Genomic DNA, 19,068 nt, shown 5'->3' on the forward strand with positions numbered 1-19,068 from the left:
CAAGATGGACCAATGTTTTTTAAAACTTTTTTCCAGTTTTTTGTATTGGCTGTTTTAACCTGAAGGCAAGGTCATGATTTGTTCCTTTTTTCTTTACTTTGAAGAAAAAAAAAGTTTAGTCTTATAACAGACTGTACCTGTGAATGTGTATCCATATTATATAGTGGCAATAAGCGTACATCCAATGATGCACACTGGCTTATTCACGTCTAGTCCCCAAAGAGTTAATTTGGCAGGGTATAAATCCAGCTTCCAAAATGGTGAACACGTCCAATTATAGACCACACTAGTTGAAGCAGTGTTCCTCAGCCGACATCCATCCCTGGAGCGCAAGCCAGCTTCTGGTCTTGGGGCAGCAGCCATCTTAACCACAAGCGCTGTATGTGCCTGGTGCCACTCCTTAGGCACATATACATGTAAGTGTGGCATTAGTGTTAGGTTTTATATGATACAAGAACGCTGGCTGCTTTGCACAATGAACCTTTTCCCTGATACTGTTTTTTGAGTGTCGGTGTATTGCATGGAAAGGAATCACTTTCCTGGTACATATGAATGGTCAAGTTGGTGAAGAGACACAAAGTGGGTGCAACCAAAAAAACCATAGCGAAAGCTATTTAGTAATAGAAGGTCCATCCATTGTGGTGAGTGCAAATCCATGTGGGGTCACCTGGAGCACATGGAAGTAGCCACCAGTTTATCTGTTACTAATGGCACCAGCACCAGTTCACCTATCTTTAGGTTTTCAAGTAACTATCAATTGAATGGGACTGACACATGGGACATTATTGGTATTTTCCGGCATTGTTCATTTATTTTTTGCATTCTCACATGCGGCAAACTGTTTAGTAATTTTATCAAAGAAATAGTGCAGCTTTTAAATCAGTAGTCCTCAGTTATTCCCGATCAGTGGATGTTCCTCAATACGGAATGTAAGAAATGCCCACTCACCGGAACCGCACTTAATACAGTGCAGTGTATGATTGTTATTCCCTGGTGTCACTGGAAGTGTACATCTGGTTCAGCCCTTGGAAGAGTATCCCTCTTTAGATTAGACAGGTCCAGGGTCACAGCAATTAAGGCTCCGACACAGAGTTCCCCTTAAGGGATGTATGGGTGTTGCTTTTGCAGTAAATAGAAACCTCCCACTCTGGATGGAATCGGAGTAACACAGCTTCTGGAAAAAAGTACTCCCCATGCGGGATCAAAGCAAAAAGGTGCCAATGGTGTGATAACGTTTGAATAAAGCGAATTTTATTTGAAAGGACAAAGGATGCATCCAATGGATAACAATAGGAACGGCAGATAGCAATAAAACACTAACCGTCCCTAGAAGGAAATGGCCGCCGGAGCTCCACGATGCTCCGACGGCGTGACGTCAACGGCGCGAGCATGCTCCTCCTAGGAGTGGGCATTTCTTACATTCCGTATTGAGGAACATCCACTGATCGGGAATAACTGAGGACTATTGATTTAAGCGCTGCACTATTTCTTTGATATTATTTATTGAGGTTTTACTGGTTGCCTTGAGTGTACAGCTGCTGAACTGATTAGCGCTCACTTTTTTACTCTGTTTACCTGTTTAGTAATTTTGATTCACATTTTTGGCAGCATGATCTATATACACTTTTATAGGACGCATTAAAGATGCAACAAGCAGGATTTTTTTTAAACGCACAATACCTAAAACGCACAGGTGTGAACACATTCTAAAAGATCCACAACAGAAATCCAGACTAATGAAAACACCCTGATATTTGACAAGTTGTTTTCAAAACAGCAATCTAGTGTGTCCCACCATGACTATGCAGTAACAGGAAGATCACGTACAGGCTGGTAGAGTCAGCGCAGCACACTGGCATTCCTTGTAACCTTACCAGCAGCTTTTTCTGCTAATCTGCTAAGGCCTCTTGCATCACAAACTCCCAGGACACCATCTGAGAGGTACGCTGCAAAACACAGGCAAAAAGTAGACTAGTATTCTTTGAAATCTGACATTTGATATACAGATCTATTAGCAAAACTACTTGTGAGTCCAAGTGGCACCCACAGCTCCAGAGTTCCCCTGAGCTTGTTGTTACCAGATCAATCTATGTGCACTGGGGGTTCAGTTACAACGTTCTATTCTTGGCTATAAAAGGTAACCTTCCGCTGACCGTTACAGGGGCTCACCATTCACTTATCTGCTTGTAAATAAAACAATTACAACTTCCTTCACAAAGACCAGTTGGCCAGCTTTCTTTCTTTTTGTGTTTCATTCTGTGTAAATGAACCAGATGCTAGATTTCTTTTACCAACCTGGAATATGGTTGTTGCAACACCTACACATTTCCCAAATTCAAGCATATCTTTGGTTTAAAATTATTACATTCTTGGCTTCCTATCTGTTTTTATCCGCCACTAGAACAATTGCTCAGGCCTGGAAGAGTCCGTTTGTCCCTCTTCAGGGGGTGCGGGATCGTATGACCACTATGATGCTCCACGAACAGATGTCGAGTATCCGCAACGACACCCAAAGTAAATTTTTGAAAATATGGGAGCCGTGGTTGCAATATGCCCTTCCCTCACTCTCCCCGGCTAGTCTGGGGATGTAATGGGATTCGGTATTGGCGCTCTTGAATCCCTGCTCTTTGCCCCCCCCCTTTTTTTTTTTTTTCTCTTTTCTTTTTTCTCTCTCTCTCTGTTTTTGGTGTGACTGGACAGCTGCATTTAGTTGTTATAATCAGTTACATTAATGTTTTGTAACTTATGTGCCATTGATAGCCCCTGCGTGGGCGTACCTTTTGCCCTGTTGGCATTAGAGCATTGTTTTTCCCTTTTTTTTTTATTTTGCATTTTGTTTATCTGTGCAATTGATAGCCCCTGCGTGGGCGTGTTTTATTGCCTCTGATTATACTGTTTAAAAAATTTAATAAAAAACATTGAAATAGAAAATTATTACATTCATTTCTATATTGTACAGAGGGGAGAGGAATTAGAACAACTGTCAGTTTTTATTGCTGTGTCCCTGTTAGGTGATTCACCCTCTCTATTTAGCCTGTTTACTGTTACCACTGAAAGTGAAAAACTCACAAATTTTGGGTTGTCCCCAGAAATGTAATAGAGAAAAATCTACCAATGGGGACACTAGTTCTGGTGACCTGGGGGTCCCTAAGAGATTCCTTTAATTTGCTGGGATTTCTTCTCACTTCCTGTTTTGGCTATGGGACAGGAAGTGACAGTAAATCTCACCAATGGGTCAAATAGGGCAAAAATAAACCTTACAGGGATTTTAACTAGGGATGCGCTGATACTGTTTTTTTTCGGTTGTTCGGTCAAATACTCGCCGATATCGAGTTCCAATACTTTGTGGCGCACCTTGCGTTAAGGGGCGCAAATTGCACTGCAAAGAAAAGCATGCAGTTTTAACAGGAATGTAATTTCTGGCCAAATTGCATGCACTTTCCCCACTGCTTCTGTGTGAACCCAGGCTTGTCATAGCCAGAGATCACACAGGAGCAGTGCAGGAAACATCCCAGCAGGCATCCCATGCTGAGTGTCAGTATTAGGGGAGGAGAGAAAGGGGCGAGGATTTGAAATCCCCGCAACTTTCTTTCCGCTCCATGCAGCGATGAGTTTGGCCTAAATGGCAGTGTAGGAATGGACATGCAGACATGCTGTGTATGAATGGACATGCTGACCAATTAGATGCCGTCTAGCCCAAACTGTCATCGCTGCAAGGAGAGGAAAGAAAGCGGCGGGGATTTTAACAGGAGCAGTGGGGAAACCGCATGAGATTTGGACAGGAATCGTATTTCTATTCAAATCATATGCTATTCTTTGTGGTGCAATTTGCGTCCATCAACGCAAAATATCAGTACTTGGTATTGGAGACTACTTGACCAAAAGTATTGGTACTCATACTCACCGATAAAAAAAACGGCATCAGTGCATCCCTAATTTTTAGGCTTTGCTTAAACTTTAAACAGTTCTATGCACAAGGGCGTATTCGAATACTCCTATCTATTGTGATAGTTGGGGGGTTTTCACTCAATGGTAGTGGTTCTCGGGGAATTCAGTCCACTCCAGAAGTGCTGTTTAAGGGCTTGCTGGCCCATTTTTAGTAATAAAAGAGAAAACTTCATAGAGGAAATCAGTTTCCCAGACAGAGGTTTCCACCATCAACACGAACATTAACAGCTCCAGCCTCATGGCTCCTTTTACCAGTACCACTGTTTAGGCCCACTGCCTTGGTCCTCCAGCCCACCAAAAGCAGCACTTCAGTGCTCCTGTGCATACTCTGTACCTTAGTTCTCTCCCAGCTCCTTGCTGCTCTGTTATCATCTGATCCTGCACTGTGCAGACATACAAACTTGAGCTGCTCGTGTAGCCCCTATGACTCCTTGGGAAGGATCGGGATCCTCTTGTCAGGTCCTAGATTATAAAGGCTTTGAACACCTACACACTTTGCCTGCTGGTTACTGGCAAAACCTGGACACTGGGTTGGAGACCCCTTTCCTCCCAAAAAGATTTAAAAAAAAAAATACCTTTCTCTGCTCAGAACTGACATTCTACTGCCGTGCACTATCCTGTGTAACTTCCTCCTATATTTTCACATTGGCAGGGCCTCACATTGCCACACTATGCTGAATATTTCTGCCAGGGGATGTCAGAGAAATCACATATAAAAAGTACTCATTTTGGTGCGGAATTATGCATGTTTATAGCCATACAGCGTTTAGTAGTGTATGACCATAAATTCTAATGGCCCGAAATCTAGCCAATGGAATAAATTAATGCACATACACACAAATTATGCTCAAAAGCGCCTCCACAAAGTGTTGGGGCATTGTAATGCCTCTAAACACTGCTCTTCAAATACATATCTAAATGCCTAATGTGTACTTAACTGTGTTTAATAGAATAAAAAAAAAAAAGTGTTGGAATCCTGTAAAAGTGTTTTCTATGCCCGTGTGCATGAGGTTTAAAACTAGTAAAGATAACACAATTTCTTTATTATTATTATTATACAGGATTTATATAGCGCCAACAGTTTGCTCAGCGCTTTACAATATAACGGGAGACAATACAGCAACAATACAGTTCAATACAAGAGGGATGGGAGGGCCCTGCTCCTTGGAGTTTACAATCTAGGATACAGGTAAACCCTCGGAATAATCCCTGAGCATACAGACTGAAGCAACTAACTAAATATAAATCCCATCTACTGGCTAGCTTGATCTTTCAGCACATTGTGTCAGTCATATTATGTGTGAGGCAGTGCTGGTTTACTTGAATCCACTAGTCACCGTGAGTCAGTACAGACTTGTGTACACTTGGCGGATTACGCGACGATGAGTGTGCTTTTTGTAGCCCGTGTTTGCATAGAGAGGAAGCAGTTTAAATGTCTGAGAATCGGTTTTAAAGTGTTCTGAACGCTACTGACTGAGCACTTGTAAAAGGCTTACATTTACCTTTAGACTTTATTCAACAAACACACCTGTTGAATTATGCTACAGAAAGCAACACTGGCACAAATACAAAGTTTCCAAAGAGTACTCGAAGGTCCACGAATCAACAGAATGGATACATTACCACAAAAACTGATATGACTGCAACTCTAATGTAAAACATTTATGACAAGATAGTTACCAAGTTTTTATCTATATTTATGACATAATATTATAATAGGGTTATGAGGGTTAAAGAGGCCTTTTCTATTCAGGGCAAAGTGACAGCATCTGTTTAACCTCCTTAGCGGTATTCCCGAGTGTAGCTCGGGGTAAACTTTCAGTACCAAAAGCGGTAACCCCGAGCTACACTCGGGCTTACCATGCGGCGTTGCTCAGGGAGTCCCTGCAGCACTTACCTTGTCCTTCTCTCCCGCGATGTGTCCCCTGCAGCGTCCCCAGCCATCTCCTCCGGCCGATGCCGGCATCCGTGTTCCGGTCCCTGTGACGTCGGGACGTACGGGCGCCGAAACCGGCGGGAAATTTGAAATTTTTTAAAAATTTCATTTTTGCTGTCATCGCTGTTTCAATGCATTTCACATATATTTTGTCCCTACTGCTTTGTCCTGTGCCCTGCCTGCATTTTGACTGTTCTTTCTGCCTGGAAACTGAGAAAAGTCCATGGCGTCCTAAAACCGGCCCTTTACGTTAAAAGCGGTTTTAGAACAGCAATAGTAAATCAGAACCACTTGCAGAATTGAGTGATAATGATTCGTGGGGAAATTCGTCTTCAGACACTGAAAACGATTTTGCGACTTTGCTCAGCGATGTGCGAATTTGCCTCTGTATTTCAAATTTCAGTGTTTTTGGTTTGATTATATTATTAAATTAAATTTATTATTATTTTTTATGATTATTAAATTATAATTTATGATTTCGTGTTTCAAGTTTTATCATATCCGGAATGTTTACTAGACTCTTGTTCGGACAGATTTCAGTGAGTTATTCCTAAAAATTACAGCCTACAATAAAAAACTACATATTTCCATGCAAAAAAATGGTACCGCTTTCAGCACAAAAAAATCAGAAAGAATCATACCGCCAAGGAGGTTAAAGCCTTCTCTTGACACCTTCACAATGCTCCCACTCTACTACCTTTGTCTGTCCTGCCATCACACAACACCCAATGCTAGCTGGTGTTGGAGCTTAGAGAAAGTGGTGATATCACCCCCTGTAATGTGACCAGTCACTAGGCCCCACATTGTATAAGGTGGTCACATTCTTCTCAAAAGAAAAAGCAGCGAGTATGCTGCGGTGACAGGCACAGAAGTGGAGTGGAGGGGTAGCAAGGTGAAGGACAGAATATGGTACTCAGGCAGGGGGCTTTTAAAAATGTTGTCCTGAATGCCCTCCACAACATTTATCCCCCTTCCTGGCCAGGCCATTTTTTGTTACACAGCGCTGCATTACTTTACCTGACAATTACGCGGTCATGCAACGCTGCACTCATATGAAAAGTTTTTACTTTTTTCCCCACAAACAGAGCTTTCTTTTGGTGGTATTTGAATACATCTGCGGTTTTTACTTTTTGCGCTATAAACAAAAAAAGACTAACAATTTTGAAAAAAAAAAATTTATTTTCTCCTATAAAACATCCAATAAAAATTAAAAAAAATGTAATTACGTTATAAATTTAGGCCAAAATGTATTCTGCTACATATTTGTGCTTAAAAAACCCCCAATAATGGTTTATTGATTAGTCTGCACAAAAGTTATACCGTCTACAAACTACGGTACATATGCTGGAACTTATTTATTTAATACTAGTAATGGCAGCGATCAGTGACTGATAGTGGAACTGCGATATTCCAGCGGACATTTTTACACTGACACTTTGTGGGAACCAGTGACACTAATACAGTGATCAGTGCTAAAAATGTACACTAATCACTGTATTAATGACACTGGTTGGGAAGGGGTTAACATCTAGAGTGATCAAAGGGTTAAGTGTGTACCCAACTATGTGCTTAGCGTACACTAGGCGGTGCTTTTACAATGGGAAGGGATGGATCGTGTTCTCAGCTCTGCAGAGATATACAACTCATGACTCCCCGATCACAACAGAACTGTATCTGTGTAAACAGATGTAAGCAGTTGCTCTCTGGGGTTTCTAGATCGGTTTGTGCCATGATATTTCACGCACGTGCACCCCCATGTGACAGAAGTGCAAAATCACATATATACGCGATTTTGCACAGGAATGCCACCCTGTAGCAGTGAAACTGCTATAGTGCAGATGGTAAGTGGTTAAGGATTAGAGCTTGTTCAAACAGTGCAGTGACTTTGTTTTTCCACACTGGATGAATGCAGGTCATTCTTCGAGCCCCATTCACAACACTGGTGTGAAGTGCGATGAGATAAAGTGTGGAAAAATACATTTCCTCTGCAGCACATTGGATGACACCACATTTCACAGCATTGCAGTGCAACACATCATGCCCTTGAACAGAGAAGTGACTGAAGTGTTAGTATAAACAGTGTAATGTGCTTAAGGGCCAATTCACACCACAATTTGTATGTTCCAGATGCATTTTGCCACATTCCAAATGCAGACATACAGAAAAAATGCAACATGCTCTACTTTTGCTGACTGCACTGGAACACACTGCGCTGGTGCAAACTAGGGTCACTCTAACCCATATTAAACACTGTCCATGCATTTCTGAAGTAGAATGAAAAAAAAACGCACTGGACTGCGCTGGGTGTGAACCAGCTCTAAGCATCGCATCACATCACTCCCTGCTGGACACACTAACAGCTGCGCACAATAAAACGCTGCCTTTTACCTTCTGCACCAGTCCTGAAGTGGAACAAAACATTAAAAGAAAAGCCCAGGCAGGCTCTTTATTGCAAATAAAGATATGCTAGTTCACCTTCCATAATAGAACAAATGTGTCTGCCTGTTTGCAATCTTCTAGAAAGTACACTGGACAGCACAAGCGCAGCTCTATTTACATTTTCAGCACACCTTGGTGCCAGAATGAATGAACTCTCATAGGCATGAGTTATGTCATTCTTGCCTGGCCAATCAGGTTAACCTCCCCAGCGGTCTGATTATGTCCATATTTCTGTGCTGAAAGCGGTACATTTTTTGCATGGAAATATGTATTTTTTATTGTAGGCCTGTCATTTTTAGGAATAACTCACTGAAATCTGTCTGAACAAGAGTCTAGTAAACATCCCGGGTATGATAAAATTTGAAACACAAAATCATAAATTATAATATAATAAATAATCATAAAAATAATAACATAATAATAATAAATTTAATTTAATAATATAATCAAACCAATAACACTGAAATTTGAAATATAGCGCCAAGTTCGCACATCACTGAGCAAAGTTGCAAAATCGTTTTCAGTGTCTGATGACGAATTTCCCCACGAATCATTATCACTCAATTCTGCAAGTGGTTCTGATTTACTATCGCTGTTCTCTAGCCGGTCTAAAACCGCTTTTGACCAAAAGGGCCGCTTTTTGGACGCCATGGACGTTTCTCAGTTTCCAGGCAGAAAGAACAGACAAAATGCAGGCAGGGCACAGGACAAAGCACTCGGGACAAAATGTATGTGAAATGGTTTGAAACAGTAATGTTTTACTATGTCAAATTTGTTTATTAGAAAATGACAGTTTCTAAAAATGTTTACATTTGCCGCCGGTTCCGGCCCCCCATACGTCCCGACGCTCGCTGGGACCAGAGCACGGAAGCCAGATGCCGGCATCAGCCGGAGGAGATGGCCGGGGACATATCGCGGGAGTGAAGGACAAGGTAAGTGCTGCAGGGAATCCCTGAGCAACGCCGCATGGTAAGCCCGAGTGTAGCTTGGGGTTACTGCTTTTGGTACTGAAACTTTACCCCGAGCTACACTCAGGAATACCGCTAGGGAGGTTAATTGAAGATCCCAAACCATAAGATGACTGTATGAAAAAGTTGGAGTCAGTGAGGGGAGGGAAGTTAACTTCTGCTTTAGACCTACATGGGCATCCTAATTTACTGATGTTTACTCAGGAACTTGACAGACTCCCTGAGTAAAAAAACTGTGTAAAGACCAGAGTACTGATGAGTATAGGCAAGTAAAGATGCCAACTGTATAGATGAGGAAAATTCTTCTTCATTGCCAGTATTGTAATATATTTATTTATACTCAAGTAAGCATACTTATAGGTGAGTAAACACGCTTATGCAAGTAAATTACTGCATTCAAATATAAAATGTTCTATTTTTGTTTTACGGCCCTAAACTCAACTCTGTATTACTGATCTTTACTCAGACGTGCGCATGGTTCCATAGACCAGGGCTTGACAAATTTGCTTTGAATCTAAGAGCCAGCTAAAAAAAAAGTTAGGAACCAGTTCTTCATGCTGTCTGCTCCCTGGGCCAGTGCAAGGATATTTGTCTATGCAGGCAAAGGTGCACTTTGGCGCCCCCCCAGTTGTCCAGCTACTGCTGGTGGATGGTGGATGAGTGTGGCCGCTGAGTTCAGGATAGACTGAAGCGGGGATAGTCTGTGATGAGGTAGGCCGGTGAGGAGGGAGTTGCAGTAGTCGAGTCGTGAGACAATAAGGGAGTGAATGAGTTGTTTAGTAGTGTCTGGGGTTAGGAACACTTATAAACACTTCCACATAATATATACCAAATAAATCAGTATTAAGAAACAAAATCTGTGCCACAGATAAGCGTTCCTTTCCTTACTTTAAACATGTTTTACAATCAGTGACTGAGACTGTACTCCAAGTAGGCGATCTAGCCTCAAGTGTGTACAGGAGACAACTTTATCTTCGTTTTCAACACGGAAGGGAAGAGTTAAATGTATTTTTGTTGCCTGTGTGCTGTTAGGGGGATTTTATTTCAGGTTCTCTGTTGGAGACACAACAGGAAATCTCTACAAAGTGATACTTGTTGATACTGCCAGAAATCTTGCATCATTGTTGCTTCCTGTGGAGTAAACTGTGAAGTCTAATACAATGTTATCAGCTGCTTCTTAAGTCTAGGTTGATACTAATGCGGTGCGGTACATCGCATGTGATTCGCACAGGGACCGCACCGCATTCCTGTACAAATCACATGTGATATGTGTGTGGTGCGACTGGAGCCGTACATTTTGTATGACTCAAATCGCACCGCACCAAAAAGGTGCAGGACCCTTTTTTGGGTCCGCACTAGAATCGGATCACATTATTATTATTACATCGAGTTTATATAGCGCCAAAGGGTTTGCTCAGCGCTGTACAATAGAGGGGGGGCCAATACATGGCACAGTACAGCATGGGTATTTACACCTATGCGATCTGATTCTGCACATCGCACCGCATTTTGCGCACCGATTTCGGGGTGTTGTTAACATACACACCCGCATCAGTTCGCTTGAATGTGGTGCGATTCTGATGCGGTGCGGAATTCACACAGAAAACTCTGCAAATTCCATACCGCATCAGTGTGAACCCAGCCTTATACAGTACTGTGAGCGAGTATTGTCACCCTAGGACAGGAAGTATGATATTCACACCATTACCAGGTGAAAATAAAGACAAATTCAAAACTAATGCAGTTACTTCAACTATAGACTAGTCTGCTGCAATATTCAAGATTCTTGTTTTTTAGAATTAGGTACACTGCAAGGCTTTGTTTACAAAGGCAGCAAAGGAGGGGTAAAAACAAGGGGCTTTATCACCCACCTAAAATCCACCATAGCAGCCAGACTTAGTACAGGTTTGTATATGTTACCTCCTCACAGCCTGTTTTAACACCTAAATGTCACATTACAGCGCAGCAACCATGTGCATTGCATGCAGTTGCAGCGCTGCCACATTTGCTTGAATGGGTTGCCATTAGTGGGTCTTAGTGCCCAGCAAACACGATGAGGGGTATAAATTCACTGCAGTCGCAAAGCATCACAGTTGCGGAATGTCTACACCCCTGGCTGCTGCCTTTGCAAGGAGGGGCTGAGACGAGGCAAAAACAAACCACCTGTTTTTACCACCCCCCAACTGCAAGTGTAAATGAGCCCTTAAAGAGCTGACCCAAAGTGGCTAGAAAGCTATTTTTTAAACAAACACATTGCCCTTAAAAAAAGTTCTCATCCTCAGAATCCAAAGCTTCTGCGAGACAAAGGTGACGGAGCCACAGATGCACATAGTCCAGCTCGGGACTGAGCCCAAGAGTTGTCCCATAGCAAGTGGCTTGTTGCGGAGGCTTTTGGAAATTGAGGAGGAGCCAAGAGCGCTGGCAGGGGACCCAAGAAGAGGAGGTTCAGAGAGCAGTGTGCAACATGATTGCACAGGGCAGGCAAATATAACATGTTAGGAATTTAATACAAAAAAAAAAAAAAGAAGACTTTACAATCACTTTAACATATATAACTGACCACAAATGTAAAGATCATTCTGCCCATTACTCTACTGTACCCGGAGCTGTAGCTATGGTAATTTTTAGCAGGGGTTCCCCGAGACTGGAAAGTTATTTTAAGGGTTCCTCCATGTTAAAGCAGATCCTACGTTAAATCAGGAAGTATCGCTTAGTACTTCCCACCTACCAATAATGTTAGCTATTTCTATTTCTGACAGACATTCCTACTTCCACTTTCCTTGTCTATGCAAGAATAGCAGAAGTCCAGACCCTTCCCCTAACCCCCCCCCCCGATTATTGGAAATTACTTTTATTTCTGACAGCTACCTGCTTCTACTTCTGCTATTCTCTCCTAGGGAAGAAAAGCAGAAGTCCAGCCCCTTCCACACATAATCCCCTCCCCCCAGGGAGCCTGCTGTAAAATAGCAAGGAGGTCCCAACAGGCTTCCCTTAGTACACATGCCAACACTGGGGACTCAAAGATCAGAGAGGAACCGGCCCCAGTGAGGACAGCTCTGGATCCCTGGACTGGGGAGTACCTGTAGTCATCAGATCCAGGATTTGTAAAAGTTCCTGTTCAATACGGTTGAGGAGAACTTGTGTTGGCCGAGTCCCCAGACACCAGAGTTGAGGCCTGGAGAGGGATAGTGGGCACCAGAGTCGAGGCCTGGAGGATGGGGGGGCACCAGGCAGAGTCGAGGCCTGGAGGGGGAGGGGGGGGCACCAGACAGAGTCGAGGCCTGGAGGGGGAGGGGGCGGGCACCAGGCAGAGTCGAGGCCTGGAGGGGGAGGGGGCGGGCACCAGGCAGAGTCGAGGCCTGGGGGGGGGGGCACCAGACAGAGTCGAGGCCGGGGGGGGGGCCCCAGACAGAGTCGAGGCCTGGGGGGGGGGCCCCAGACAGAGTCGAGGCCTGGGGGGGGGGCCCCAGACAGAGTCGAGGCCTGGGGGGGGGGCCCCAGACAGAGTCGAGGCCTGGGGGGGGGGCCCCAGACAGAGTCGAGGCCTGGGGGGGGGGCCCCAGACAGAGTCGAGGCCTGGGGGGGGGGCCCCAGACAGAGTCGAGGCCTGGGGGGGGGGCCCCAGACAGAGTCGAGGCCTGGGGGGGGGGCCCCAGACAGAGTCGAGGCCTGGGGGGGGGGCCCCAGACAGAGTCGAGGCCTGGGGGGGGGGCCCCAGACAGAGTCGAGGCCTGGGGGGGGGGCCCCAGACAGAGTCGAGGCCTGGGGGGGGGGCCCCAGACAGAGTCGAGGCCTGGGGGGGGGGCCCCAGACAGAGTCGAGGCCTGGGGGGGGGGCCCCAGACAGAGTCGAGGCCTGGGGGGGGGGCCCCAGACAGAGTCGAGGCCTGGGGGGGGGGCCCCAGACAGAGTCGAGGCCTGGGGGGGGGGCCCCAGACAGAGTCGAGGCCTGGGGGGGGGGCCCCAGACAGAGTCGAGGCCTGGGGGGGGGGCCCCAGACAGAGTCGAGGCCTGGAGAGGAGGGGGCGGGCACCAGAGTCGAGGCCTGGAGAGGAGGGGGCGGGCACCAGAGTCGAGGCCTGGAGAGGAGGGGGCGGGCACCAGAGTCGAGGCCTGGAGAGGAGGGGGCGGGCACCAGAGTCGAGGCCTGGAGAGGAGGGGGCGGGCACCAGAGTCGAGGCCTGGAGAGGAGGGGGCGGGCACCAGAGTCGAGGCCTGGAGAGGAGGGGGCGGGCACCAGAGTCGAGGCCTGGAGAGGAGGGGGCAGGCACCAGAGTCGAGGCCTGGAGAGGAGGGGGCGGGCACCAGAGTCGAGGCCTGGAGAGGGGGGGGGGCGGGCACCAGAGTCGAGGCCTGGAGAGGGGGGGGGCGGGCACCAGAGTCGAGGCCTGGAGGGGGGGGGCGGGCACCAGACACAGTCGAGGCCTGGAGAGGAGGGGGGGGGGGCGGGCACCAGAGTCGAGGCCTGGAGAGGAGGGGGGGGGGGCGGGCACCAGAGTCGAGGCCTGGAGAGGGAGGGAGCGGGCAGGGCACCAGAGTCGAGGCCCGGTAGGCGGGGGGGCCACCAGGGTCGGGGCCCGGAGGGGGGAAACACACACCAGAATCGGGGCCCGGAGGGGGGGGGCACACCAGAATCGGGGCCCGGAGGGGGGGGGGCACACCAGAATCGGGGCCCGGAGGGGGGGGGGCACACCAGAATCGGGGCCCGGAGGGGGGGGGGGCACACCAGAGTCGGGGCCCGGAGGGGGGACACACCAGAGTCGGAACCCGGAGGGGGGGGAGGGACACACCAGAGTCGGAACCCGGAGGGGGGGAGGGACACACCAGAGTCGGAACCCGGAGGGGGGGGAGGGACACACCAGAGTCGGAACCCGGAGGGGGGGGAGGGACACACCAGAGTCGGAACCCGGAGGGCCTCGACTCTGGTGCCCGCCCCCTCCTCTCCAGGCCTCGACTCTGTCTGGGGCCCCCCCCCAGGCCTCGACTCTGTCTGGGGCCCCCCCCCTCTAGGCCTCGACTCTGTCTGGGGCCCCCCCCCCCTCTAGGCCTCGACTCTGTCTGGGGCCCCCCCCCCTCTAGGCCTCGACTCTGTCTGGTGCCCCCCCCCTCTAGGCCTCGACTCTGTCTGGTGCCCCCCCCCCTCTAGGCCTCGACTCTGTCTGGTGCCCCCCCCCCCTCTAGGCCTCGACTCTGTCTGGTGCCCCCCCCCTCTAGGCCTCGACTCTGTCTGGTGCCCCCCCCCCCTCTAGGCCTCGACTCTGTCTGGTGCCCCCCCCCTCTAGGCCTCGACTCTGTCTGGTGCCCCCCCCCTCTAGGCCTCGACTCTGTCTGGTGCCCCCCCCCCCAGGCCTCGACTCTGTCTGGTCCCCCCCCCCCCAGGCCTCGACTCTGTCTGGTGCCCCCCCCCCCCAGGCCTCGACTCTGTCTGGTGCCCCCCCCCCCAGGCCTCGGGGGAGGGACACACCAGAGTCGGAACCCGGAGGGGGGGGAGGGACACACCAGAGTCGGAACCCGGAGGGGGGGGGAGGGACACACCAGAGTCGGAACCCGGAGGGGGGGGGAGGGACACACCAGAGTCGGAACCCGGAGGGGGGGGGGGGACACACCAGAGTCGGAACCCGGAGGGGGGGGGGGGAGGGACACACCAGAGTCGGAACCCGGAGGGGGGGGGGAGGGACACACCAGAGTCGGAACCCGGAGGGGGGGGGGGGGAGGGACACACCAGAGTCGGAACCCGGAGGGGGGGGGGGAGGGACACACCAGAGTCGGAACCCGGAGGGGGGGGGGAGGGACACACCAGAGTCGGAACCCGGAGGGGGGAGGGACACACCAGAGTCGGAACCCGGAGGGGGGGGGGGGAGGGACACACCAGAGTCGGAACCCGGAGGGGGGGGGGGAGGGACACACCAGAGTCGGAACCCGGAGGGGGGGGGGAGGGACACACCAGAGCCGGGGCCCGGAGGGGGGGGGGGGGGGGGGGGGAGGGACACACCAGAGCCGGGGCCCGGAGGGGGGGGGGGGACCATAGCCGAGGCCCGGAGGGGGGGGGGACACCAGAGCCGGGGCCCGGAGGAGGGGGGGGGGACACCAGAGCCGGGGCCCGGAGGAGGGGGGGGGGGACACCAGAGCCGGGGCCCGGAGGGGGGGAGGGGACACCAGAGTCGGGGCCCGGAGGGGGGGAGGGGACACCAGAGTCGGGGCCCGGAGGGGACACCAGAGTCGGGGCCCGGAGGGGGGGAGGGGACACCAGAGTCGGGGCCCGGAGGGGACACCAGAGTCGGGGCCCGGAGGGGACACCAGAGTCGGGGCCCGGAGGGGACACCAGAGTCGGGGCCCGGAGGGGACACCAGAGTCGGGGCCCGGAGGGGACACCAGAGTCGGGGCCCGGAGGGGACACCAGAGTCGGGGCCCGGAGGGGGGGAGGGGACACCAGAGTCGAGGCCCGGAGGGGACACCAGAGTCGGGGCCCGGAGGGGACACCAGAGTCGGGGCCCGGAGGGGGGGAGGGGACACCAGAGTCGGGGCCCGGAGGGGACACCAGAGTCGGGGGCCCGGAGGGGACACCAGAGTCGGGGCCCGGAGGGGACACCAGAGTCGGGGCCCGGAGGGGACACCAGAGTCGGGGCCCGGAGGGGACACCAGAGTCGGGGCCCGGAGGGGGGGAGGGGACACCAGAGTCGAGGCCCGGAGGGGACACCAGAGTCGGGGCCCGGAGGGGACACCAGAGTCGGGGGCCCGGAGGGGACACCAGAGTCGGGGGGGGGGGAGGGGACACCAGAGTCGGGGGGGGGGGAGGGGACACCAGAGTCGGGGGGGGGGGGAGGGGACACCAGAGTCGGGGCCCGGAGGGGGGGAGGGGACACCAGAGTCGGGGCCCGGAGGGGGGGAGGGGACACCAGAGTCGGGGCCCGGAGGGGGGGAGGGGACACCAGAGTCGGGGCCCGGAGGGGGGGAGGGGACACCAGAGTCGGGGCCCGGAGGGGGGGAGGGGACACCAGAGTCGGGGCCCGGAGGGGGGGGAAACAAGCGTCGGGGCCCGAAGGGGTTTGGACACAAGCGTCGGGGCCCGTTGGGGGGGGGGGGAGACACACCAGAGTCAGGGCACGGGGGGGGGGGGGGACACCAGAGTCGGGGCCTAGAGGGGGGGCCACACAAGAGTTGAGGCCTGGAGGGGGTGGGGGACACCAGAGTTGAGGCCTGGAGGGGGTGGGGGACACCAGAGTTGAGGCCTGGAGGGGGTGGGGGACACCAGAGTTGAGGCCTGGAGGGGGTGGGGGACACCAGATTTGAGGCCTGGAGGGGGTGGGGGACACCAGAGCTGGGACCTGGAGGGGGGGGGACAGGCTCAGCTTCCTGTCTATACATCCCAGTCATGGCTGTGAGAAGGGACGTGACAGGAGAAGCCCCTACAGACCCTCCTACCATACATACACACACTGTCCGCCGTCAGCTGCTTACACTGTCCCTTCCTGAGAAGCCGGGCGTAGGCCGGGGCCCTCCGCTGCCACATACTGACCTAAACCCGGCGCTAGGCCCGGACCTCCGTCTAGAGTTTGAGGCCTGCCCTCCATAGAGTGAGCCCAAACCTTTGCGGAAACGTCAGGAAGCCATAGGGCCCCATGAAAATAGACTACTGAGCCTCTACTTACCGTGTCCACACGGAGCCGGTCTGGGCCGCGCCGCTCCGACCGATCCCCGGAGTCACACGGAGCGTGTCACGGGCTCAGGCCGAGACTCCGCCCGCTGCGCCTGACAGCCAACAGAGGGCGCTGTTCAACGAAATCCTCACCGAGCTGCGGGGAGACCACACAGCGGACCAGCGAGATACTCTGTTTGTTATCCCCGCCGCAGTCCTTGCAGAGGGAGGATTGTGTTACCAGCTCGTGAATCGGCTGCAGGGTTCTGGCCGCCCGCACGTTGTTGAACTCAATGACTTTTCGGCAACCACATGTTCAAGGGGAACTGGGTTTTAAATATGACCTCCCACTGGAGTTTTTTCTGGGGTTTTGTTTACCAACCACAAGACCAACGTCGTTCTCTGATTGTCATGTCAAACTTTCACACCATTTCGTCCAGACTTTGCTTCCCAGGATTTTATTTTATTTTTACATACATTTTGTTTAGTTTTGGATAGTGTGTGAGGTTTTACTGCAGTCTGTGGCCCCAATGAGAGTTACTTGCACTTCCTGTTCTGGGGACAGGAAGAAATGAAGGGAACTCAAAGGGCAATAAAGAAGGCCACAACTCCTCTCAGCTCTTCCTGTATTGCATATCTCCTGATGACAAAATGAAGAGAAATCTCCTGAAGGGGGTATAGATACTAACAAAAACCTGACAGACGTTCTAACTACTTCCCATGCTGTACTGAACAAAAATCAACTGGTCAAAGTTAAGGTGGCATTCAAGTCATTTTTTTTTTTCAAGAGGGAATATTTTTCTTCTCTGTGTAATGATATTGCACAGACGTGTCCCTTTTTCTGCAGTCTCTACCAGCATTGTAGTCTCCTTCCCTCCTTCAGGTGCCTCCTGCTAAAAAAAAAAAGCACCTATGCATGTGTCCTCCCATAGGGTTCTGTGAAAGGTATGTGGATCCATAGACAGACATAGCAGCGGTAAGCCATTCCCTCCTCTCCGGAGTTTGACTAACAGCAGCAGGAGCCTACTGGCTCTTTCAGACAGGCAGCCGCCCAACCGCATTGTCACTATACAGACAGGGCTGTACACATCAGGGGTGGACTGACCATTTGGAAACTTGGGCACTGCCCGAGGGCCCGGGGTCAGTAGGGGGCCCCATGAGATGCCCCTGGTACCTTTTTCATAGGCTTTTTTGAGTTTGGGCAAGGACAGAGGGGCCCCATGAGTTGTCAGTCTGCCCCTGGTATACATATTGTGGCCATGTTGCTTTGCTTCACAGTCACAGCATTTTTTTTAATTTGGTGCAGGGTTTGACAGGCAGTAGCATTTGTCAAACTCATCCATTGAGTTCAATGAGGCCAAATCGCAACCATAAGGCAATGCAAAATTGCCATATGGACTTTTTTCCGGATGTTGAGCCAGTCCTTTGTTAATACAGTGTTCTGGCTAGTACCCCAGATGCCATGCAGACCTACAGCCAGGTTGTTATATGGATTTCCATCTCCACAGTGACAACACTAATACAACTGGAGACTGGAATAGATCAAGCTGGTTCATTATAGACCAGTGGTCTTCAAACTGCAGTCCTTTGACTGCCTTTAGCTAGCCTTTGGAACACCATTCCTTCCACTGACACCAACATTGAGGCACTATTCCTTCCACTGACACTAGCAGTGGGGCATATATCCTCCTACTCCCACTATTTAACAATGGAGCATTATTCTTTCCAATACTAAATATTCCACGGTCAACTGTTAGTGGTATTATAACAAAGTGGAAGCAACTGGGAACAACAGCAACTCAGCCACCAAGTGGTAGGTCATGCAATATGACAGCGCAGAGTCAGCACATGCTGGAGCACACAGTGCGCAGAAGTTGTCAATAGCTAAAGTCCTCAAAATTTTGTGTGGCCTTGAAATTAGCACAAGAACAGTGCATAGAGAACTTCATGGAATGGGTTTCCACAGCCGAGCAGCTGCATCCAAGCCTTAAATCACCAAGTACAATGCAAAGCGTCGGATGCAGTGGTGTAAAGCACACCGCTACTGGATCCTAGAGCAGCAGAGATATGTTCCCTGGAGTGACGAATCATGCTTCTCTGGCAATCTGATGGACATGTCTGGGTTTTGCAGTTGCCTGGAGA

At 50.4% G+C, this 19,068-nt stretch overlaps 1 protein-coding gene across 5 annotated transcripts in view; it reads right to left on the reverse strand.

Moving 5' to 3' along the window:
- The window catches only part of HECTD1 (HECT domain E3 ubiquitin protein ligase 1), a 137,773-nt gene extending 120,685 nt beyond the window's left edge, over positions 1 to 17,088 (reverse strand). For all 5 annotated transcript variants that reach the window (XM_089691187.1, XM_089691188.1, XM_089691185.1 and 2 more), the window contains exon 1: positions 16,940 to 17,088. The gene's annotated coding sequence lies outside the window, so the exon portion shown is untranslated. The remainder of the gene's footprint in view (positions 1 to 16,939) is intronic.
- Positions 17,089 to 19,068: the final 1,980 nt, after the last annotated feature.

The sequence above is a fragment of the Staurois parvus genome, unplaced genomic scaffold, assembly GCF_062004578.1.
Source record: "Staurois parvus isolate SC_StPar_1 unplaced genomic scaffold, SC_StPar_1.0 ptg000553l, whole genome shotgun sequence".
NCBI lineage: Eukaryota > Metazoa > Chordata > Amphibia > Anura > Ranidae > Staurois > Staurois parvus.